Below are 25,425 nucleotides of genomic sequence, written 5' to 3'. Positions count from 1 at the left end.
GTAAAATTCAGATGACCTCCCCCGGGGGTGTCTTCCATGACCGACCACACCCGACTCTGTGGCATCAGCATCTGCAGGTCCCCGAGGAGTCTCTCTCTTCCTGTCTGGAGTCAGCCCCTCTGCAGTTGATCTCCATTGCAACCCTCCTCCTGCTCCTCCAGGATCTGCTTTCATCGTTAGTTTTTTCTCTCTTCTATCTTGAATCTCTCTTTGTCCATTGACTCTCTCTTCTCTCACAGGTTTGCTCAAGTCTTTTTTTATTAAGGCAGACTCACTCAGCCACCCAGGCTGGAGTGCAGTGGTGCCATCATGGCTCACTGCAACCTCAAACTCCCAGGCTCCAGCGATCCTCCCACCTCCTGAGTAGCTTGAACCAGAGACATGCACCAGCACGTCTGACTAATTTTTTATTTTCTGTAGAGATGGGGGTCTTGCTATATTGCCCAGACTGGTCTTGAACTCCTGGGCTCAAACGATCTGCTCACCTTGGCCTCCCAGTGTACTGGGATTACAGGCATGAGCCACCATGCCCAGTCACGTCTTTCATACTTGAAACAAAAAGCCCATTGGTGACTCTTGTGTGTTTTCCATTACTTCCCACTCTTGTCTTCTCTCTTAAAAAGATTTTTTTTTTTTTAAGTATGAAAAGTTTTAATCACTAAACTTAAAAAGAGCCTGAGCGACTGGTCAGACCCCTCAGGCTGGGACAGGACTTCCAAGATCAGCTCAAGCCTGAAGGCTAAGTATACCTCCCTTCTCACGGAAGAGCTGGCTTCCGTGTTGGTGATAAATGGAGCCTGGCTGAGGTCTGGAGCAGAGTGGGACAGACTGAACAGTGACAAAGGAAAGGAGCCCAGTTCCTCCACAACTCTTCTCTGCTTTTAAGAGCCTGGGGAAGGTTGGGTGTGGTGGTTCACACCTGTAATCCCAGCATTTTGGGAGGCTGAGATGGGAGGATCACTTGAGGCCAGAAGTCTAAGACCAGCCTGGCCAACATGGCAAAACCCCATCTCTACTAAAGATATAAAAATTAGCTGGGCATAGTGGTGTGCACCTGTAATCCCAGCTACTCAGGAGGCCGAGCCGGGGAATCGCTTGAACCTGGGAAGCGGAGGTTGCAGTGAGCCGAGATCAGGCCATTGCATTCCAGCCTGGATGACAGAGCAAGACTCTGTCTCAAACAAACACACACAAACTTGAATGACTCTTTCTTCCCCTCAAGATGTCTGGATCTCCTTGATTTGATCCCCATCTCTCAGCCACCCCCCAACTTTCACTAGTTGTCTTCCCACTTTGCTGTGCTAATTCTCTTCTCTGTGCCTTGGATTATGCTGGGAATGCCCTGCCTACCTCCCTTTACCTGAAAACCTTATCACCTTTTAAGATAAAATTCAGATGTTATCAGCGGGGCGCGGTGGCTCACGCCTGTAATCCCAGCACTTTGGGAGGCCGAGGTGGGTGGATCACAAGGTCGGGAGATGGAGACCATCCTGGCTAACATGGTGAAACCCCGTCTCTACTAAAAATACAAAAAAAATTAGCTGGGCATGGTGGGGAGTGCCTGTAGTCCCAGCTACTTGGGAGGCTGAGGCAGGAGAATCGCTTGAACCCAGGAGGAAGAGCTTGCATTGAGCCGAGATCACACCACTGTACTCCAGCCTGGGCGTCTGAGCAAGACTCCATCTTAGAGAAAACAAAAAAAGCAATTCAGATGTTAATATCTCCAAGAATCCTCCCCTGAACCCTCAGGCAGGATTGTGGCTAACCTGTCATCGTACCTTGTGATAATAAATTCCAAGAAGACTGGCAGCCCGTCTGCTGAGATATTTCCTAGCTGACTCAGAAATCTGATTTCATCAGCATTTTAAGAACAAATTAGCCAGGCGTGGTGATACGTGCCTGTAGTCCCAGCTACTCAGGAGGCTGAGGTAGGAGGATCCCATTAGCCTGGGAGGTATTTCTCAGGAAATAAAGTTTTCCGCAATATCTCCACTCCTCACCCCACTTTCCCTGCACAGCTCTCACCCCATGCTTCTGATAATAACAGATACATGTGAAAGTTTCTAGTTTCTTTCTTTCTTTTTTGAGACAGAGTTTCACTCTTGTTGCCCAGGCTGGAGTGCAATGGCACGATCTTGGCTTACTGCAACCTCCACCTCCCGGGTTCAAGTGATTCTCCTGCCTCAGCTTTCCAAGTAGCTGGGATTACAGGCATGCGCCACCATGCCCAGCTAATCTTGTATTTTTAATAGAGACAGGGTTTCTCTGTGTTGGTCAGGCTGATCTCAAACTCCCAACCTCAGGTGATCTACCTGCCTCGGCCTCCTAAAATGCTGGGATTACAGGCGTGAGCCACCACACCCGGCCTCTAGTTTCTATTTGGCTGCTACAGAGAGGCCTTCAACAAGAGCTTGGAAATACAGTTCAGCTCTTGAATGATGACTTTAAGGATCAAAGTACAAGCTGAGAGGATGGCTTTTACTAACAGGTTCTTCAGTAGCTACATTAAAGGATTAATGAGCAAGAGGCACCCAGGCCAGGGTTTGGGGAGTGACTTTTGGTAGGCCAGGAAAGTAAAAAGGGAGTCACATAAACTAGCATGGGTAGTGATTATCCAGACTTCAGCCTGGGATGAGGGGACACAAATGAACTGTCTTCTGATATCATGGTCCCTTTGGCAAACCCATTCCTGATGTAGAGATAGAGGCATCAAACTTTCACCCCGATTCCACCAAATGCTTAATTTACTCAGCTTCCATTGTTCTGATTTTCATTCATCTCCATGGGTAGTCTGTTTGCTATTTATAACAATAATGACTATTACTATTTTGCCAACTGCATTGACTTTAGTAAAAGGGTAAGTCTGTTTGCAGGGAAAGAGTGCATTAGTCTCTCACATTCCAGTATTACAGTTTTAAGAAAATTATCATTCTTTTTAAAATTAATCTGTTCATATCCTGCTTCATGCATTACATTTTTCTTTCTTTCTTTCTTTTTTCTTTTCTTTTCTTTTCTTTTCTTTTCTTTTTTTTTTTTTTGAGACACAGTTTAGCTCTTGTTGCCCAGGCTAGAGTGCAATGGCGCAATCTCAGCTCACATAACCTCTGCCTCCCAGGTTCAAGAGAGTCTCCTGCCTCAACCTCCCAAGTAGATGGAATTATAGGCATGCGCCACCATGTCCAGCTAATGTTTTGTATTTTTAGTAGAGATGGGGTTTCTCCATGTTGGTCAGGCTGGTCTCGAACTCCTGACCTCAAATGATCCGCCTGTCTTGGCCTCTTAAAGTGCTGGGATTACAGGTGTGAGCCACTGTCCCTGGAGACTTTACACATTTTTCAAGAAAATAGTTAATTTGAGCCCACCGCTAAGAGATGAATTTTTGTCTTTCTTTCTTCCCCTTCCTTCCTTCCTTCCTTCCTTCCTTCCTTCCTTCCTTCCTTCCTTCCTTCCTTCCTCTCTCTCTCTCTTTCTTTCTCTATTTCTCTCTCTCTCCCTTTCTTTCTTTCCTTTCTTTTTCTTTCTTTCTTTCTTTCTTTCTTTCTTTCTTTCTTTCTTTCTTTCTTTCTTTCTTTCTCTCTCTCTCTCTCTCTCTTTCTTTCTTTCTTTCTCTTTCTCTCTTTCTTCCTTCCTTCCTTCCTTCCTTCTTTTTTTTTTTTTCATAGTATCGGTCACCCAGGCTAGAGTGCAGTGGTGCAATCACAGCTCACTGTAGCCTCAAACTCTTGAGCTCAAGCGATCCTCCCACCTCAACCTCCCAAGTAGCTGGGACTACAGGCTCCAACCACTGCACCTGGCTAGATTTTTAAAATATTTTTGCAGCGTTGGGGTCTCAGTATGTTGTCCAGGCTGACCTTGAATTCTGGGCTCAAGCAATCCTTCCACCTACGCCTCCCAAAGTTCTGAGATTACAGGCATGAACCGTTGCACCTAGCTCTTGGGGAAAATTTTAGGCAATGATTCCTCTCCTCTATCTCCACTCCAGCACAATTTTCAAGAGCTGCAGCTCTTTTAACAACTTGTTAGGGTTAGAAGTTGCCACAGCAGTAAAATTGTGGTGAAAAGAACATAGGGAAGTGATGGAAGCTCAGTGATCAGACCCTGAGGCCTATAGAGAAGGAAGGTGAGGAATAGCGCTGTTTTGGTGTTTTTGTTTGTTTGTTTTGAGACAGAGTCTCACTAATTTTTTTTTTTTTTTTTTGTATTTTTTGTAGAAGCGGGATTTTGCCATATCGCCTAGGCTGGTCTGGAATTGCTGGCCTCAAGTGATCCACCCGTCTGGGACTCCCAAAGTGCTGGGATTATAGGCCACCACACTGGCCAGCACGGTTTATTCTGTGCATCCATACCTACCCCACCCCACCATCTCAACCTCAGTGGATCTCAAGTGCAGTCTCTACATCAGTGGTATCAGCACTGCAGGGGACTTGGTAGAAATTCAGCGCCTCACCTCTGACCTACTGAATCAGAAACTCTGGTGGTTGGACCCAGCAATCTGTTTGAACAAACCCTCGAGGTGAGTGTTTTTGGATTTGAGAATCACTGATCTAGGGCAGAGTCCAGGGCCCTCCTCACAAGGCACACCCTGACCCATAGCCAGGCAGACCTGCTTCCTGGATGGGTTCCTCCTGATGCTAGAATGTGGCTTTACCCTGGACAATGTCAGGGGCCTCGTTTTATGTATTCTCTGGGTCTAGCACACAGGAAGTATTTAAGAATGGCTAATGGGCCAAACTTGGTGGCTCCCACCTGTAATCCTAGTACTCTGGGAGGCCAAGGTGGGTGGATTGCCTGAGTTTAGGAGTCCCAGACCAGCCTGAGCAACATGGTGAAACCCTGGCTCTACTAAAAATACAAAAATTAGTTGGGCGTGGTGGCATGCACCTGTCGTCCCAGCTACTCAGGAGTCTGAGGCAGGGGAATCACTTGAACCCGGGAGGTAGAGGGAGGTTGCAGTGAACCAAGATTGCACCACTACACTCGAGCCTGGACGACAGAATCAGAATCTGTCTTTAAAAAAAAAAAAAAAAGAATAGCTAATGAACTAAACTGAAGTGCATATTTTATATGTGTTTGGAATCAGTTCATTTATTCCATTCCTTAGCTCTCTATGATTCAGCAATATTCAAATTCTCCTCTCTCTCACACCATTTCTTTCTTTCTTTCTTCTTTCTTGGGGGGAGCGGGGGGACAGACTGTCACTCTGTTGACCAGGCTGGAGTGCAGTGGTGTGATCTTGGCTCACTGAAGCCCAACTTCCTAGGCTCAAGCAATCCTCCTGCCTCAGCCTCCCAAGTAGCTGGGACTACAGGTGTGCACCACTATACCTGGGTATTTTTATTTTATTTTATTTTTGCTCTGCTGATCAGGCTGGTCTCGAACTCCTGATGTCAAGTGATCCTCCCATCTCAGCCTTCTAAAGTGCTGGGATTACAGGTGTGAGCCACTGCACCTGGCCTCACATCATTTCTTTCAGTTTTCCCCAGGGTTTCTTTTCTCCCTTCCCCATCTCCCTAATTCCAGTGTGCAGAGCTCTCAAACCATCCTGCTGTGCAGAGTCCATGCTTTCCTCTCTAAATTCAGTCCTTCGGAAATGTATTCCATTCACTATCCCAAGTATCACAACCATGGCCTATCTTCCAGACACAGAATCCACTTGAAGGCCCCAGCGCACAGCATTCGGCGTCGCTACCCCACGCTCTCTACCCCATCATTCCTCCTGCCCACCTGCCCCCAATGTTTTAACTTCATTCCTTCTGTGATTGGTCCCACTATTTTCTTTTACTGTGGCTCCTACTCTTACTACTCTTACTGATATCCCTAAGTCTGTCCTCCATCTGTCACTTCTATTCCCTTCTATTCCAGTTGACGCCACAATAACTAAAGTCTTCATTCCTGGTCAACTGTGAGTGTCTCCTAACTGTTCTAATCTCAAGTATCTCCTAGCTCGGATCCAAACCGTAGCGCATCGCTCTCAGATTAACTTTCATCAGACACCACTATGGTCATGACAGGGAGGGGTACACTGCAGAACAAACTATAATGCACAGGCACCAAGCCTGTCACCAGGGAATCGGCATGCGCCCCTCCCATGGAGTCCACCCACCTACCTTATCCTCAGAGCTTGACTTCTCTCCCTCCGCATTCACTCTAATTTTCCTCCCTTTTCCTCTCAGACTGTCCTCTGGAATTGATAATTTATTGCGTCCACTATTTTACTCCTAACTTATTCCTGTCGTCCCGAGGACTGCCTTTGGACAATCAAAATGGCCGGTGAGAGTGCTTTGCTAAATCTAGTTCTTCAGGTGAAGACAGTTTTTTCTCCTAAGAGGAGTTCCGTTCTCCTAAGAGGAGTTCTGTTGGCAGATTTTAATCTTAACCATATACTTTTTCTCCCCACTACAGGTGATGAAGGGTGGAAGAGATTCAGGCTGTAATGGGTCATCAACTACACTTGACCTAGAACAGGTCCTTTGACAGGAGGTCAGGGCCTCCAGAGGCTTCCTGAGCACACTAGAATCCCGAGGGAAGTCTCTAAGGAGGCGGTGGGAAAGAAGGTGCAGAACTGGAGTCTGGCCAATTCCACTCGCATAGAGAAAGCTGACCCCCTTCCCTTGGGATGCCCAGTAGAGAAGAACCTAGAATCTAGAATCGGAGACACAGAGGCCAAGGAAATATGACCATAGAGAAACCTCCAGCCAAGAAGGTAAACCAAATCATTCCTTGGGAAGGTATTCCTAGATTTGCTTGGGATGACATAATTCTTAGTGCATATGCATCTCTTAATCCTGGGAAGATTTAGAATTACATAGAGATATAACGAAGGCAATCAAACCTCATGTTTTTTTTTGTTTTGAGACAGAGTCTCACTCTGTTGCCCAGGCTAGAGTGCAATGGCATTATCTTGGCTCACTGCAACCTCTGCCTCCTGGGTTCAAGCAGTTCCCTGCCTCAGATTCCTGGGTAGCTGGGATTACAGGCGCATGCTACCACGCTCAGCTAATTTTTTGTATTTTTAGTAGAGGTGGAGTTTCACCACGTTAGCCAGGCTGGTTTCAAACTCCTGACCTCAAGTGATACACCCGCCTTGGCCTCCAGAAGTGCAAGGATTACAGGCGTGAGCCACCATGCCTAGCCTAATTTGCATTTCTCTAATGATCAATGATGTTGAGCTTTTTTTTCATATGTTTGTTGGCTGCATTAGTGTCTTCTTTTGAGAAGTGTCTGTTCCTGCCTAGACATACTTTTAATTTTTTACTAAAGTGTCCAAAAATTAACCTTGCACAGGCATTATGGTACACACCTGTAGTCTCTACTACTTGGGAGACTGAGGCAGGGAGATTGCTTGAGCCCAGGAGTTTGAGACCAACCTGGGAAACACAGCAAGACCCCATTTTAAAAAAAATAAAAATTAACCTTGGAATGCTGCTTTAAAGTATATAACTTGCTGATTTAGATTTCTTATTATAATTTTAAAATCTTTTAAATGTTTATGTACTATTTTGGAACTTTTTAATTTTTATTTTATTATTTTATTTTATTTATTTATTTTTGAGATGGAGTCTCGCTCTGCCGCCCAGGCTGGAGTGCAGTGGCACGATCTTGGCTCACTGCAAGCTCTGCCTCCCAGGTTCATGCCATTCTCTTGCCTCAGCCTCCCGAGTAGCTGGGACTACAGGCGCCTGTCACCACAACCGTCTAATGTTTTGTATTTTTAGTAAAGACGAGGTTTCACCATGTCAGCCAGGATGGTCTCGATCTCCTGACCTCGTGCTCTACCCACCTCGGCCTCCCAAAGTGCTGGGATTACAGGCATGAGCCACCGCGCCCAGCCCTATTTTGGAAATTTTAAGAGAAATTACAACTTACTGTATGTATTAGTTTAATGTATTTGTTTAATGAGAACTACTTAAGAATTTGGAGAAGTGTGTTAATCAGAAAATTGATGTATTTGAAAAAATAATCAAATTTTTAAATTAATAAATGCAATTTAAAATGTTTAAAATGATTAACCAAGTGGCTCAGACATGGTTTGATTTTTAAATAGCATAATAAAATGGAAATGTTTAATGTAAAAGCTTGAGATTTTAAATGTGAAAGTAGTGAAAATTAATTTTTAAAAACCCAAGCAGTGTTGTATGAAAGGAGAGAAAGTTAGCACACCTCTTGACAAGGATGAAAGAGGCCCTCAAGCCTGACAACACACATACAGTTAAGGCATTGCCACATACTTCGTGGCATCTGACTATCTTTAAAAAATAATTAAAAAAAAAAAAAGTAACTTTTTTACCTTTTTTTTTTTTTTTTTTGAGACAAGGTCTCACTCTGTCGCCCAAGCTGGAGTGGACCTCAGATCACTGCAACTTCCACCTCTCAGGCTCAAGTGATCCTCCCACCTCAGCCTCCTGAGAAGCTGGGATGGAAGGCACTCGCCACCACATCTGGCTTTTTTTTTTTTTTTTTTTTTGCGGAAACAGGGTTTCTCCATGTTGCCCAGGCTGGTCTCAAACTCTGAGCTTAAGTGATCCACCTACCTGGGCCTCTCAAAGTGCTGGGATTACAGGCGTGAGCCACTGTGCCCAGCCCCAAGTAACTTTTTTTTTTTCTCCTGGAATCTTGCTCTGTCGCCCAGGCTGGAGTGTAATGGCGCAATCTCGGCTCACTGCAACCTCCTCCTCCTGGGTTCAAAGTGATTCTCCTGCCTCAGACTCCTGAGCTGCTGGGATTACGCTACCATGCTCAGCTAATTTTTTGTATTTTTAGTAGAGATGGGGTTTCACCATGTTGGCCAGGCTGGTCTTGAAATCCTGACCTCAAGGGATCTGCCCACCTCAGCCTCCTAAAGTATTAGGATTACAGGCATGAACCACCGCAACTGGCCCCTAAGTAACTTCTAAATAATCATTTCAGGGTGAAAAGTCCTAATGAGTTTTTAAAAAGTCTTTTATTTTTATCTTTCTTTTTATGCTACCATAGAGAAAGTTCACCAGGAAATATCTGAATCTATAAATGTAAATTCTTTGTAATAGTAAATGTACAAGAAAAGTGCATTTGAGTTGGGTGAATAGGCAGCAAGTGTGCAGAGTTGGGAAAGCGAGCCAGAGGCTAATCAGAATGACACAACACAAGCTCTGACTTCTTACCTTCTCTCCAGACTTGTTTCTCCAGTTGCCTACAGACCTGCAATTGAACAACTTTGCTTCATCTTCAACTTTGCATTTCAAAAACTTAGCTCATCACTTCCTCATCCCCATCTCTCTATTCTTGGCCTCAGCCAAAAGGCTTCCTGTCATAAATAATGTGTTTATTACACCATAATCAGCCCAGCACAACAGGCTGGTCGCCTTGCAGTCATTTTTTCACTCTTTCCTCTCCTTCTCTTTTACTCTAAATCCATCAGTCAGTACTGATGAGCCTTTCACGCTGGGCCCACTTTGCTCCAATATCCTCAGTCACCACCATCAGCTTCGGCCATGTTACCTCATGCCAAGATTACTGCCGCAGTCTTCTGTCAACGTCTCCTGCTGCAGTTCATTCCACACAGAGCTCCCACAAGAGCCATCAAACTTTGTTTTCATCTTTAATTTTTATTTGCATAAGCTTTTATGGATTCCCCAATGTCTGTCAAATAAAACCCAAGCTCCCTTTGTTATCCAAACGTTTTTACCAATAGGGGTACTCTTAATCTTCATCTTTTGTTATTTCTTGATGGGACCCCTCTGTTTTAGTGAAGCTAATTTGCTGGTCCCGTTCTCCAATGGCGTTGTGCCTACACACACATCTTTGCACAGGCCATTTCCTCTGTCCGGAAAACTCTGACCCCTCTTGATTTCCACCCCTCAACTCTGGTTTCTTCCTCTCCTTCCAAACCTTGTTAAACACTCACCTCTTCCCACGCTTTATAATAGATCTCGTTTGGCTATAAACAATTCACAATCTCCTTGGCATCAGTATACATTTCTGTAATTAATTTCCACGTGTTTATATTATTCTATAACAATGTCTTTGGTTTTACATGTGTATTATTTCCTTAAAAGAATATATAAAGTTTTTGGTTGGGCACGGTGGCTCGTGCCTGTAATCCCAGCATTTTGGGAGGCCAAGGCAGGTGGATTACTGGAGGCTAGGAGTTTGAGACCAGCCTGGCTAACATGGTGAAACTCCATCTCTACTAAAAATACAAAAGTGCCTGTAGTCCCAGTTACTCTGGTGGCTGAGGCATGAGGATTGCTTGAGCCCAGGAGGCAGAGGTTGCAGTGAGCCGAGATCATGCCATTGCACTCCAGGCTGCACGACAGAGCAAGACCCTGTCTCAAAGAGAAAAAAAAAAAAAAAAAAAAAAAAAAGGCTATATAAAGTTTTTAGAGAAGTGTTTTACCAGAAAAATTTAATCCCTCCTAAGTTGCAGTAACCTCACCAGTAAAATGGCCACAAAATGCTTTACAGAGTAGGGGGCTTGGGAAGATCAAATAAGTTGACATCAGTAGAAACTTTGCAGATTGGGCACAGTGGCTCACACCTGTAATCCCAAAATTTTGAGAGGCTGAGGTAGAAGGATCACTTGAGGCTAGGAGTTTGAGATCAGTCTGGGCAACTCAGGTCTCCAAAAAGAAAAATAAAAATGTTTTACAAACTTTAAAGCACCAACAAATGCACATTCCCTTTCTTTTCTTTTCTTTTTTTTTTTTTTTTTTTGAGACAGGGTCTTGCTCTGTCACCCAGGTCGGGGTGCAGTGGAATGATCTCGGCCCACTGCAGCCTCAACCTCTCGTGCTCAAGCGATCCTCCAACCTCAGCCTCCTGAGGAGTTGGAACTACAGGCTCATGTCACCATGCCCAGCTAATTTTGTCTATTTTTTGTAGAGACGAGGTCTCACTATGTTGCCCAGACTGGTCTCCAACTCCTGGACTCTAGTGATCCTCCTGCCTCAGCCTCCCAAAGTGCTGGGATTCCAGGTGTGAGCTACCACGTATTTTTTGGTAATGACAAGGTAAGCACTTGACTAATAAATGTTGACTAAGAGACAGATATGTGTCAACTTAGTGATTCAACAAGATTATAAGATGAAGAGCATACATTATGGCATAAGCAGCATCACTTCATAAACTGCAATCACAGCAGAGCAAGCAGCCTAGTGATTCAAACATACTGAATGTCTATGACTTACAAAACAAGTTAATGGGACTCCAGATAGAGGCTAATGAATCAAAAACCTCACATAAATCACTGTTTCTATGAAAGTAATTCATTATATTTATTCAATTTTGAGGGACTATTTGAAAAGCATAACATTTGTCCAAATTCCCCCAAGTTCTGATCCTATATTTGAAAGGCATTCAAATTTGCTTATTCAACCTTTTTTGCTTTAGCAAATATTAGCTGTATACCAACTGTATACCAAGCTCTATTTTAGGCCCTGGAGACATACCAGTGAAGACAGTTCAAGTTCATGTTCTCAGGGATCTTATATTTCAATCAGATAAGTAGCATTAAATAAACAAAATAATTACAGATTATAGTTAAGTGCTATGAAGAAAGTAGAATGGGGACTGGGTGGGAAGGACTATGGATGGCATATTTAGGGAAGACATCAATGAGGGTGCCTTTTTTGTAGAGACAGGGTCTCACTCTGTCATCCAGGCTGGAATTCAGTGGCATGCATGATGAAGGCTCACTGCAGTCTCAAATTCCCAAGCTCAAGTGATCCTCCTGCCTCAGTCCCCCAAGTAGGTGGGACTACAGGCATGTGCCACCACACCCAGCTAACTTTTTAAAATTTTTAAGAAATTTTTTTAATTTTTTGAGATGGAGTCTCACTTTGTCACCCAGGCTGGAATGCAGTGGTGCGATCTCGGCTCACTGCAACCTCCACCTCCTGGGCTCAAGTGAGCCTCCCACCTCAGCCTCTGAGTAGCTGGGACTACAGCTGTGTGCCACCACACTCAGCTAATTTTAGTATTCTTTCAGTACAGATGGGGTTTCACCATGTTGGCCAGGCAGGTCTCAAACTCCTGGCCTCAAGTGATGTGACCATCTTGGCTAGAATTACAGGTGTGAGCCATTGTGCCCAGCCTAATTTTTCCAAATTTTAGTAAAGACGAGGTCTCGCTATATTGCCCAGGTGGGTCTCAAAGTCCTGGGCTGAAGCAATCCTCCCTCCTTGGTCTCCCAGAGTGCTGGGACTACAGGTATGAGCCACCATGCCAGCCAGGATGGAGGATGAAGTAGAGAGGCACAGGAGCCCAGGAGGGAGCGTGCCAGCTGAGAGAAGAGTGAGTGCAAGGGCCCTAGGGCAGCAAAGAGCTGGCTGTGCTAAGAGGTCTATGTGGCTGGAGCCTCCTGATTAAGAAGTCTGGAGCCAGATCACACAAAGTTTGGTGAGCCTTAGGGAGGAGTTTGGATGTTATTCTTTGTGCAATGGAAAACCACTAAAGGAAATTACATAGTATTGAAATTTAAATTGTGTTATTTTTTAAACAGTCATATTTATTATTATAATATCTTGAGTCACTTCACAAAACTTAACTAGATTTTGTTCAAAATACAAGTTTTTTTTTTCTTTTTTTTTGGAGACTAGCTCTGTTGCCCAGGCTGGAGTACGGCAGTGCAACCTCTGCTCACTGCAATCTCCACCTCCTGAGTTCACGTGATTCTCCTGCACCAGCCTCCTGGGATTATAGGCATTGCCACCAGGCCCGGCTAATTTTTGTGTTTTTAGTAGAGATGGGGTTTCGCCATGTTGGTCAGGGTGGTCTTGAACTCCTGACCTCACGTGATCTGCCCGCCTTAGTCTCCCAAAGTGCTGGGACTGTAGATGTGAGCCACCATGCCCAGTCCCCAAAACACAAGTTTTGAAAAGAAAAAGGACAAGGTATTTTGAAATGCGAGCTTCCTGCATATGGGCTCTACTTGCTGTTATTATCACCTGTATTATGAAATTATGATTTTTTGAAATTATTTTTGGAGAGACAGGGTCTCACTACATTGTCCAGGCTGGTCTCAAACTTCTAGCTTCAAGTCATCCTCCTGCCTTGGCCTCCCAAAGTGTTGGGATTATAGGAGTGAGCTACTGTGCCCGGTCAAAATTAGGATTTTTAACATTTCAAATGCAAGTTATCTTGTTGACTGTCAAAATGGCAGACAAGCCACCTTCAGGTATCTTTTAAAACAGATTCTTAAGACTACACAGTCATAGGAAGGAGACAGTTGATGAACTGATATAAAGTAACCCTTAAAATATGTTAAGAGGAATTAAAAATGCCTTGTGGATAACAATGATGTGCTAACATTACTTGTAAGTGCATAAAGTATCTCTGGGATATATAAGAAACTGGTAACATCGGTCACACCTGTGCTGAAGAGACCTGGGTTGCTGAGGGATAGGATGGGAGAGAATTCTTACTATACATCTTTCTGTTGTTTTAGTGTTTTGAAACAATATGAATTTACCTATTCAAACAATAAATTTAAATTATAAATTTTTTCAGTATAGATCCTTATCTGAAAGAAAATGGACAATGTTCCAGAATTGATGAGAAGAAATTTGCATCACTGCGTAAACCATCTATTTTTTTGTTTTTATGTTTTCTTTTTCTTTTGTTTTTTTTTCTCAAGAGGCCACACTGAGGAAAAACCATCTAATTTGAAGGAAGTTTAATAGAACAGTGCAGTGGCTCAGGCATATAATCCCAGAGCTTTAGGGGCATCTCTTGAAGCCAAGTGTTCTAGAGTAGCCTGGGCAACACAGCAAGACCTCCTATCTCTACAAATCAGTTTTAAAATTAGCTGGGCATCGTGGCACAAGCCTGTAGTCCCAGCTACTTGGGAGGTTGAGGTGGGAGGATTGCAGGAGTTCGAGGCTGCAGTGAGCTATTATCACACCATTGCACTCCAACCTGGACAACAGAGTGAGATCCTGCCTCTAAAAAAAATTAAAAGTGGCTTAAAATCTAGACGTATACTGTCCAATACATTAGTCATTAGCCACATGTGTCTATTTTACTTTAAATCTAAATTAAATGAAATTAAACTAAAAATTCAGTTTCTTGGTCACAGTAGCCACATTTCAGTGTTCACTAACCATTAGCTACATGTGACTAATGGCTACCATATTGGTCAGCCCAGATATACAATATTTTCATCATCATGGAAAGTTCTATTGAACAGCCTGCTATATAATTAAACAAAATGCCACCAGGGTTACAAACTACCTCTTAAAATTTATTTGACAGGCCGAGCACAGTGGCTCACACCTGTAATCCCAGCACTTTAAGAGGCTGAGGCAGGTGGATCAACTGAGGTCAGGAGTTCCAGACCAGCCTGGCCAACATAGTGAAACCTAATCTCTTCTAAAAGTACAAAAATTAGCCAGGTGTGGTGGCATGCACCTGTAATTCCAGCTACTCAGGAGCCTGAGGCAGGAGAATCACTTGAACCCAGGAGGTAAAGGTCACAGTGAGTCACTGCACTCCAGCCTGCGTGACAGAGCGAGACTCCATCTCAGAATAAATACGTAAATAAAACAAAACTTAGTTAACTGAAACAAATTTGAATATATTCCAACACCAATTTTCCTGAGATGATTCACTAAAATGACATTTTGAGGTGTAATCAAAACCCTCAGTACTCAATTTCAAAGGCAGCCAAGGATACCCTGGGAAGGTGCCTACATACACAAATAATTTCATCACTACAAAAAAGCAGTTTGCACTAGTAGACACAGGTAGTTATAGCCTAAGAGTTAAAGAACTATTTTTCTCAATGTAAACTTAAAACTAACATACTTGTTATTTACTGAATTTGGTATTCTGCACTGATTCAATAAATGAGTCAGTAGTACTAACATGATAACAGGGTAAATAATGAGATTGATTATATTCAATTTCTTTAGTCCAATTCATCGACTTTTCTCATTTTTGCTATCATTATGAATTCATCACCTCCCTACTTAAAGCATTTCAACTAACTATAGCCATCATTTTCCTTTTGATACACAGTTTAACAGAATTTAGTCAATGGGTGTCCCATTAAACTGGCTTCTGTATTCTTCCATTATTTTCAACACTGTTATTTTTATTTTTATATTTATTTATTTATTTGAGATGGAGTCTCGCTCTGTCACCCAGGCTGGAGTGCAGTGGCATGATCTTGGCTCACTGCAATCTCCACTTCCTGGGTTCAAGTGATCCTCCCACCTCAGCCTCCTGAGTAGCTGGGACTACAGGCACACACCATCACAACTGGCTAATTTTTGTATTTTTAGTAGGACAGTGATTTGCCATGTTGGCTAGTCTGAACTTGAACTCCTGACCTCAAATGATCCTCCTGCCTCAGCCTGGGATTGGGATTACAGGTGTGCTGTAAAATGCTGGGATTACAGGCGTGAGCCACCATACCAGGCCCCAACACCATTACTTTCAGAAAGTACTTGCTTTCTGGCCCAAACGAAAGGTTCCAAGACTCACCTGTGCTTCCCTAGACCCAGACATGGAATCAGCCATTTTTCTGAGGTATGTTGGTTCTTTTAAGTGAAAAATGGTTTTAGATCTTAAAATTTAGCCAGCAGGAGTGCATATGATCAGGCTCACGTTGGTGGTGTAATATTGTTCCTTGGCAATTTCATTGAACAAAGTTAGAAAAGACATATTTTATTAAGTGTTATTCGTTTGTATTAATATTTTCAACTTAGTTCTTACGTTACTGCATGTCTACTCCAATTTTTTATTCTTCTTCCAAGTTATAATTGTAATTCTCTTTCTTTATAATTCAATGAAACATGAATTATCACTCTAAATAAAAATGTTAAATTCTTAACAAAGTTAGCATAATCCCTTATTTCTTTTATTTGGCAATATAAAAAAGCATGAAATAGTAATGTAATTATTAACACTAACAGTAGGCCGGGCGCGGTGGCTCAAGCCTGTAATCCCAGCACTTTGGGAGGCCGAGACGGGCGGATCATAAGGTCAGGAGATCGAGACCATCCTGGCTAACACGATGAAACCCCGTCTCTACTAAAAAATACAAAAAACTAGCCGGGCGAGGTGGCAGGCGCCTATAGTCCCAGCTACTTGGGAGGCTGAGGCAGGAGAATGGTGTAAACCTGGGAGGTGGAGCTTGCAGTGAGCTGAGATCCGGCCACTGCACTCCAGCCTGGGCGACAGAGCGAGACTCCGTCTCAGAAAAAAAAAAAAAAAAAAAAACACTAACAGTAAAACTACTGAATAACGTTCAAATTATTTGCTTTTCTCTTAAAATGCATCTCACTAAGGATGACCAAACCAATGATTTTGTCCCTCACAAGAAATCTTCATTTTGTTTGCTTACTGAATACTTCACGAATGTGCGGTTCCACCCTCTTAGTTCACACGAGAGCATTCACAGGCAAACAACTGACACCTCTGAGTTCTCAGACGGGAATGGCTTTCAGCGTCTCAATTTTCCTCTTCAGAGGCTAGGACTTTTTAAAAATGCAAATTATCTTATCAATAGTTAAATGGCAGATAGGCTACCTTCACATTATCTTTTAAAAATAGATTTTTATATGGAAGGAAATGAACAATGTTCCAAAATTATTCATGACAAGGAAATGGTATAATGTAGGTTACTTGAGGTAATTCTGATTAACAGTAGGTTATCATTCAGACAATACAACTATAGATTTGCAAGACGGAGACACACTGGACAGGTACCTACGCACAATATTCTGTCATGACAATCATTCGACACACACTTGTCAGGACATAGGCCATTACCACCATTCAGCGTAAACATATTTTCTTCCTCAGCCTGTGAAGGAGCCAAAAGAAAGATTACTAGAAGGAAGTTATTCATACCTGGTTGGCTTCCTAGAAGAGAAAACAAACCAATGAACCATAGTTACAGGAGCTGTCCCATAATTAGTAATACAAAGCTGGAACTGATTTTGTCATTTAATCTGATAGGTAGGTCATTTATGACTCACAAGAGCTGTCTGGCACCTCTGTCATGGCCTATCCCAGAGAAGGCAGTGCTACCACTCAGCACACCGCTAGTGAGCCTGTGTCTCGCTGTGAGCCGACCTTATTTGGGCCTCACTTGGCTCCCCTGAGCTGTTGTTTTAAGCAATAGGGCTCCTTAAGTGGTGACTATTATCATTTTTTTTATTTTTCATTTTATTTTATTTTATTTTTTCTGAGACAGTTTCACTCTTTTGCCCAGGCTGGAGTGCAGTGGCGTGATCTCGGCTCACTGCAACCTCCGCCTTCCGGTTTCAAGCAATTCTCCTGCCTCAGCCTCCTGAGTAGCTGAGATTACAGGTGCCCGCCACTGTGCCCGGCTAATTTTTGTATTTTTAGTAGAGATGGGGCTTCACCATGATGGCCAGGCTCGTCTCCAACTCCTGACCTCAAGTGATCCGCCCACCTTGGCCTCCCAAAGTGTTGGGATTACAGGCGTGAGTCACCGCGCCCGGCTTTATTTTTTATTTTGAGACAGGGTCTCACTGCGTCTCCCAGGCTGGAGTGCAGTGGTGTGATCATGGCTCACTGCAACCTCCACCTCCTGAGGTCAAGCAACCCTCCCACTTCAGCCTCCCAAGTAGCTGGGACTACAGGTGTGCACCACCACACCTGGCTAATTTTTGTATTTTTTGTAGAGATGGGGTTTCACCATGTTGCCCAGGACAGTTTGGAACTTCTGGGCTCAAGCAATCCACCCACCTCAGCCTCCCAAAGTGCTGGGATTATAGGTGTGAGCAACAGTGCCCAACCGCAGCTCTTTTAAAAAGCCCAGATAAAATCACTGATATTTGAGATATGTTGCCTAAAGGGTGCACCACCATCAGTTTCTGTAGATTTCGTAAGCTTTATGTTAAATTTAGTTCTCAACAGGAATGCCATTAGTACATTACAATTTGCCATTATTTATTTTTCTTTGGAGATAGAGTCTCGCTGTGTTGCCCAGGCTGGAGTGCAATGGTGTGATCTTGGCTCACTGCAACCTCTGCCTCCCAGGTTCAAATGATTTTTGTGCCTCAGCCTCCCAAGTAGGTGAGACTACAGGCGAGAATCACCATGCCTGGCTAATTTTTGTATTTTTATTAGAGACAGGGTTTCACCATGTTAGCGAAGCTGGTGATTTGCCATTATTAGGAGTTGACAAAAGAGGCTGGGCATGGTGGCTCATGCCTGTAATCCCAACACTTTGGGAGGCTGAGGAGGGTGGATTGCTTGAGCCCAGGAGTTTGAGACCAATCTGAGCAACATAACAAAACCCTGTCTCTACAAAACATAAAAAATTAGCTGGGCATGGTGGCACTTACCTGTAATCTCAGCTATTCAGAAGGCTGAGTTGGGAGGATCACTTGAGTCTGGGAGGTGGAGGCTGCTGTGAGCCAAGATCGTGTCACTGCATTCCCAGCCTGGGCAACAGAGTGAGATCCTGTCTGGAAAGGAAAGGAGAGGAAAAAAGAGGAAAGGAAAGGAAAGGGGAGAGAGAAAAAGGAAAGAGTTTACAAAAAAATTATTCTTGCATTAAAAACGGTCACTTGAATGTGGCTTTTGTTTCAGAAAAAATAGAATATAAAAACAAATAAAAACAAAAATCACTATTTAAGACAACTGCCCTAGACAATTTCTCTAGAAAGTAAGCTCCATAAGGGCAGACACTTTAGTGGTTTTAATGTTTTATAACAACATTTATAACAACACATGCTGTAGGCCTAAAAAGCATTTGATTTGTAGTGAATGAATAATTGATTTACATAATTCAATGTCTTTGAAGAGCTACACAATAAGTTCTTTAAAAGATTTACTATAGGAAAAAAAAATTAGTCTTCCTGAATAAAACTGTTGTGCTGCTTTTCATTAGACAGTTAGGAACTTGTTTCTTTGACTTCTAGGAAGATGAAAGTGAGGCTATTCCAAGAATATCTCAGCTGGTCTTCCTTTGGCTCTCATCTTTCCAATCCAGTACTTTTACACCACTGCTGGAATTACCTTTTGGAAAAAACCTGAAAGCCAAAAGTTTAGATCCTGTGTTCCCTTTTCATTCAAGCCCTAATCTATTGTTTATCGTACTTGCCCCCTCTCCTGCCTGCCTTTACGCCCTCCTATTCACCGTTTCAGCCAAGGGTTCATCATCCCTTCAACACATGCTGCTTATTTCCACCTCCACCACATTCCTGAGGTTATTTCTTCCACCTTACAATGCCCTTTCCTTTCCTCACTCCAAGTGCTGGTCTGCCCCCCATCATTCCCACATCAAAGACATCCTTTGAAATTTGCACTGGCTGTGTTTGAATCAAAGTTGTTCTACTACTGAAGCCTCAGTTTCCTCATTGGCAATACTGTAGTTTCCTGCCTGATAGGATTCTGTGAGGAGGCAATAAAATTATCCAGGTTCAGCCAGGAGCAGTGGCTCGTGCCTGTAATCCCAGCAATTTGGGAGGCTGAGGCGGGCAGATTACCCGAAGTCATGAGTTTGAGACCAACTTGGTCAATATGGTGAAACCCCAGCTCTACTAAAAATACAAAAAAAGTAGCTGAGCATGGTGGCGGGCGCCTGTAATACCAGCTACTTGGGAGGCTGAGGCAGAAGAATCGCTTGAATCCAGGAGGCAGGGGTTGCAGTGAGCTGAGATTGTGCCATTGTACTCCAGCCTGGGCAACAAGAGCGAGACTCTGTTTCAAAAAAAAAAAAAAAGAAAAAGAAAATTATCCAGGTTCAATAAATATCCATGCTCCATTAATATTAGCTCTTAACAAAATTAAAATTTCTTCTATTTACCTGAAAAGTATTTTTGTCATTCTTTATATCTTCTTGTTGTTTGTTTAGAGACAGGGTCTCACTCTGTCACCCAGGCTGGAGTGTAGTGGTGCAATCATAGCTCACCGCAGCCTCAACCTCCCTGGCTCAAGTGATCCTCTTGCCTCAGTCTCCCAGTAGGGGGGACCACAAATGCACACCACTACACCTGGCTTTGTTTTGTTTTGTTTTAACTTTGTAGAGATGAGGTCTCACTGTGCTACCCAGACTGGTCTTGAACTCCTGGCCTCAAGCAATTGTGCCACCTCAGCCTCCCAAAGTGCTGGGTTTACAGGTGTGAGCCAGCTACCATGCCTGGCCAAATATTTTATATCTTTTTTTTTTTTGAAATGGAGTCTAGCTTTGTTACCCAGGCTGGAGCACAGTGGCATGATCTCAGCTCACTGCAACTTTCACCTCCCAGGTTCAAGCAATTCTCCTGCCTCAGCCTCTCAAGTAGCTGGGATTACAGGTATGCACCACCACGCCCAACTAAGTTTTGTATTTTTAGTAGAGATGGGGTTTTACCATGCTGGCCAGGCTGGTCTCGAACTCCTGACCTCAAGTGATGGGCCCACCTTGGCCTCCCAAAGTACTAGAATTACAGGCATGAGTGACCATGCCCAGCCCCAAATACTTTACATCTTAACCTATGTTCTTAAAGTATTTGTGCCTTAAGAACAGTGATCCTAAGAATATGACCCATCACAAGAATATTCTCACTTTGACCCCTCTTGTTAGTTTTTTTGTCATGCATCTAATATTTAATATTGTCTCAATGGGGTCATTGCATTTTTCTGTTCTGTAAATTAGTTCAGGACAGTAACAGTTGTATCTCTTTCATGTGTCTGCATGTATATGTTTGTTTGTTTTTTTTTTGCCCCCCCCCACCCTCCTATGTATGTCTCTGTTTAATACTTCTCTCATACATTTGAACTCGGTATCTACCAAATCAATTGATGTGTGGTAATAGAGAGATATGAGGTACTCAATAAGTGATAGCACTGTATATTATGCTATTTAAGTTTACATATAGGCCAGGCGTGGTGGGTCACGCCTGTAAACCCAGCACTTTTGAAGGCTGAGGCTGGTGGATCACCTGAGGTCAGGAGTTCAAGACCAGTCTGGCCAACATGTTACAAAAATGAGCCAGGCTTGGTGGTACGTGCCTGTAATCCCAGCTACTTGGGAGGGTAAAGCAGGAAAATCACTTGAACCTGGGAGGTGGAGGTTGCAGTGAGCAGAGATTGTGCCACTGCACTTCAGCATGGGGGACGGAGCGAAACTCTGTCTCAAAAAAAAAAAAAAAAGTTTACATATAATATTTTACTCAAGTCTTACAAGAATCCTATTAGGTAGGTAATAGTATCCTTCTTTTGTTTTGTTTTGTTTTTGTTTTTGTTTTTGTTTCTGAGATGGAATCTTACTCTGTCCCAGGCTGGAGTGCAGTGGTGTGATCTCGGCTCACTGCAACCTCCACCTTCCGGGTTCAAGCGATTCTCATGCTTCAGCCTTCTGAGTAGCTGGGATTACAGGAGCACACCACCACACTTGGCTAATTTTATGTATTTTTAGTAGAGACAGGGTTTCACCATGTTGGCCAGGCTGGTCTCGAACACCTGACAAAGTGCCGGGATTACAGGCGTGAGCTGCCACGCCTGGCCATAGTATCCCTGCTACACTGGTTTAACATAGATGGCTATGCCATTAGAAAAGCACCTTGTAAGAAACCTTAGTATTTTGAGATTTCTCTTATTCTCTTCTACAACAAAATCATTAACTACATTTTTTCCCAATATTGTTTCTGTGTTTATGACTCTGTGTTTATGACCCTTGACTTTATGACCCTTGATCCTGCCGCAGCATGTTACCTCTAAACTCCAGGAGCTGTTTCAGGGAGTGTTTCCTGACGTGCTGGCTGGGTTCTCATTTCTAGTGCTTAGCTTGGAAGTAGTGGACTTTTGGTACCCAAAGTCAGGCAAGCAAGGACAAGCAAGGACTTCTGGATAAAAGGAGTTTCTGGACCTCCAAAGCTGAGGACGCTGTACGGCGGTGATCCCACTAATGTTCTGAGATCCCCTCTTTGATGTTAGCAGTCTAATTGCCATTTTCTCAGAACTGATGTCAGGTTACAACACTGGACACACAATCTAGAAACAGGACCCCATTTCAAACTCATATAAATTCCTTCCTTCGTTCTTGACTGGTATGAGAAAAACATGTAATGAGTACGGAAGAAAACATAAACTCGAAGTGAGTCTCATTTCAGGAATTCCTCCGATCATGGGCCTGACAATTTGCAAATCTGAGTAGGTGTTATGTTCCTCACCAACCCGGCAAAGCAATTAAGTGGGTAGCTCATCTTCTGAAACACTGCATAGTTTTGATTTTATCACAGATAGCATACAATATTTTTTTCTATTTCAAGGATCTATAGAAAGTATACCCCTTCAATTGAGAGGGATCTGCTCTAGTCACTTATTATCCATTTCAAATATATCTTTCTATATTACCTAAAGCTCTTACAAGGCCAGGCAACTTTAATTTATCTTACATTACACAAGATACTATAAATTACCCTGGATATATTCTGAATATATCCTGGATATAACCTGAAAATTACTTATAAATTGCTAGTGAAGTTCAAGTGAATAAGCTCTCTGGAGAACTTCACAGTTTACTCATTAAATAAAAACAGGTTAATTGAATGACTTTAATGTCATTAGATATTCTTAGGCACCCACAGTGAGATGCTGCACATATAAAGACATTATTCTGTCCCACAGCTTGCAATCTAAAATTAGATAAACACAGGCAAGCCAGATAAACATAGACAGCACATTTTTTAAGACAAAAAAAAAAAAAAAATGATGGGAGATAAAAATGAGAGTAGTGAATCAAAAAGGCAGAAGGAATCAACAAATATTTCATCTTCTGCCTTTTATTCGTAGCCTTAATTACTTCTATCACAAGCAATCAGACTGCTAACATCAAAAAGGGGGTCTCAGAACATTAATGGGATTACCACTATACAGTGTCCTCAGCTTTGGAGGTCCAGAAACTCCTTTTGTCCAGGAGTCCTTGCTTGTCCCTCCTTGCCTGATTTTGAGTACTAAAAGTCCACTACTTCCAGCACTAGAAATGAGAGCCCAACCAGCATGTCAGGAAGCACTCCCTGAAACAGCTCGTGGAGTTGAGAGGTAACATGCTGCGGCAGGCCGAGGAGTCTGGAGGCGAACACAGCCCTAGGGTGAATGCCCACGTGACCATCAGGTTGAGACCTCCCAACTAACCCCCTCCTCATCCTATATGGTCAGTCTGCAAGGCCTAGCTGGTCCTCTCCTGAAGGTTTGAAAAGAACCTCTCCTCTTAGGTTTAAAAAGAAAAAATACACCCTCAGTGTGCCAAGCTTCATGGTAGATGATAGGGATGCAGATAAACATGATACAAGCCCTCTTTTGGAGCTTACAACTTATTTTGGGAGACAGCTCATAAACAGACTATTTTGATATAATGTAGTAAATGTAGTGTCGGGGTGTGGGGAGGGCAGGGGAAAAACCGAAGGAGGGGTGCCCAATCCTACCTGGTGGTCAGGGAATGGTTACTGGGGGAGAGGAGGAGGAGTCTGAGAGGCAGAACCAAGAGAGTGTAGTCCACATGCCAAGAGTGTGTGTGACAAAAGAGAGGGAGGAAAACAGTGTCAAACTCTGCAGATGTCCAGTAAAATGGACCTGAAGAAAGTCCACTGGATTCGTCAAATAGAAAGGGATCATTGCAACTGTTGACGGGGCAATTTGAGTGGAGCTGGAAGTCATACAGTAGTGTTGAGGAACTAAGGAGAGATAAAGTAGAAATGAAGTGTTTGGCTATGAAAAAAAAGTGAATGAGAGAGGAATATGTCATGAAGAGAAGATTGGTTTGTTTTCTTTTTGATCCGAATTGACCAGTTTCTGATCTGAGCGAAAGGAGCTGCCTGGAAATAAAAAGAGGTGATTGATGGATCAAGGGAACAGGTTCTTGGTTTCAGTTCCAGATCCCACTCCTGTTTCCTCCTGGGCTCTGACTCTCTCTCCTAGTCTATTAAATAGCAGTTGCCTTTCCTCAGGGATGGACTTTGCTTCTACTTTCCCTTGCACTTACTCAACTGTACCTCCATAAAATATGACAATGACATCTACTAAACCCAAGAGCCACAGCCGCATGCACGTCCTAATGACTGACTCCCTTTCCAAACTATGTATTCTCCTACAAAGCACTAATATCCTTTTCTAGTGATGAGAATACTTCCACTTACCATCCAGGGCATCATTGCCTGTCAAGCTGCCCTGGAAGCCTAACTACTGTTTTTATTTTTATTTTTTCAGTCTCACTCTGTCACCAGGATGGAGTGTAGTGACGCGATCCTGGCTCACTGCAACCTCCACCTCCCAGGTTCAAGCAATTCTCCTGACTCAGGCGCCTGAGTAGCTGGGACTATAGGTGCACGCCACCATGCCCAGCTAATTTTTGTATTTTTAGTAGAGACAGGGTTTCACCATGTTGGCCAGGATGGTCTTGATCTCATGATCTGCCCCCCTCAGCCTCCCAAAGTGCTGTATTACAGGCATGAGCCACCGTGCCTGGCTATTTTTTGTATTTTTAGTAGAGACGGGGTTTCACCATGTTGGCCAGGCTGGTCTTGAACTCCTGACCTCAAGTGATCCCCAAAGTGTGCAATTACAGGCGTGAGCCACCATGCCCGGTCACATTTTATCCTCTTTCTAATAGGAGCAAAATAGTATTTATGTGGGATTCCATTGGTTTAAATTCTATTTAAATGAGAACAGATAAAAAGTACTTAATTCCACACCTAGCAATACAGTTGGCATCCATTAAAGTTTATTGAATTAAAGAATAAATTGGACAGTCATTTAACTTCTTTGAGACTGTTCCCTTAACAGTAAAATAAAATTATTACTACTTGCTCCACCTCCCACACAAGATTGCTCTCAGGAACAAATGATAGTATGTTTACGCAAGTGCTTTAAAAACTGTAAAAGCACTTTACTACTTTCGAGTGGAATTTGTATGTTGATTTAATGTCATTCCTACAGCCGGTTTTTATTACTATCAATTCGTTAAATTTAGCATTCCTATTAAAACCCACTACTAATGTGCAGAATTGTTTTATTTATTTATAATGACGTTGTTTTAGACTATTCCTAATTTTGTCTGGTTGCAGGGCTGTGGTGCCATATAGTAGTGATTATGACAAACCCATACTTTCAGGAAAAACATTCATTTTTCTCCACTCCTGGTTTCTATCGCCAAGAAATGTCTGGCAGAAGCAGCACAAATCACTGACTCCAATCTAGCACCTTAAGGTAAGAAGTGATCAAAGACCCCCAACACAGCTATCCCAAATTAAATCCACTTTGACCAACGACAATCTCCAGTGAAGACACGGAGGAGGATCGGGCTGGAAAAGCAGAGGACGAGGAACCCGAGGGGCCCTCCCCTCTCTCTCCCTCCCCCCTACTTCCCGCCGGGAGCTTCGCGGGTTGGCGCCGGGGTCCGGCGCGCAGGACGGTTGCGGGTCCCGGAGCGGGCGGCCACGACCCCCGCAGCCAGTTGGGGTCAGCGAGCGCCGCGGCCGTTGGGGA

The 25,425-nt window shown here is 43.3% G+C and overlaps 1 non-coding gene across 1 annotated transcript; it reads left to right on the top strand.

Annotated features, from left to right (window-relative positions):
• The first annotated feature begins 8,128 nt into the window (after window positions 1–8,128).
• LOC119624971 (U6atac minor spliceosomal RNA) lies at window positions 8,129–8,252 on the top strand. Its single transcript, XR_005241131.1, has one exon. It is a non-coding gene; the product is annotated as a U6atac minor spliceosomal RNA (small nuclear RNA).
• Window positions 8,253–25,425: the final 17,173 nt, after the last annotated feature.

The sequence above is a fragment of the Chlorocebus sabaeus genome, chromosome 8, assembly GCF_047675955.1.
Source record: "Chlorocebus sabaeus isolate Y175 chromosome 8, mChlSab1.0.hap1, whole genome shotgun sequence".
NCBI lineage: Eukaryota > Metazoa > Chordata > Mammalia > Primates > Cercopithecidae > Chlorocebus > Chlorocebus sabaeus.
The sequence above is the reverse complement of the archived record's forward strand: the minus strand, read 5'-3'. Positions and strand labels throughout refer to the sequence as shown.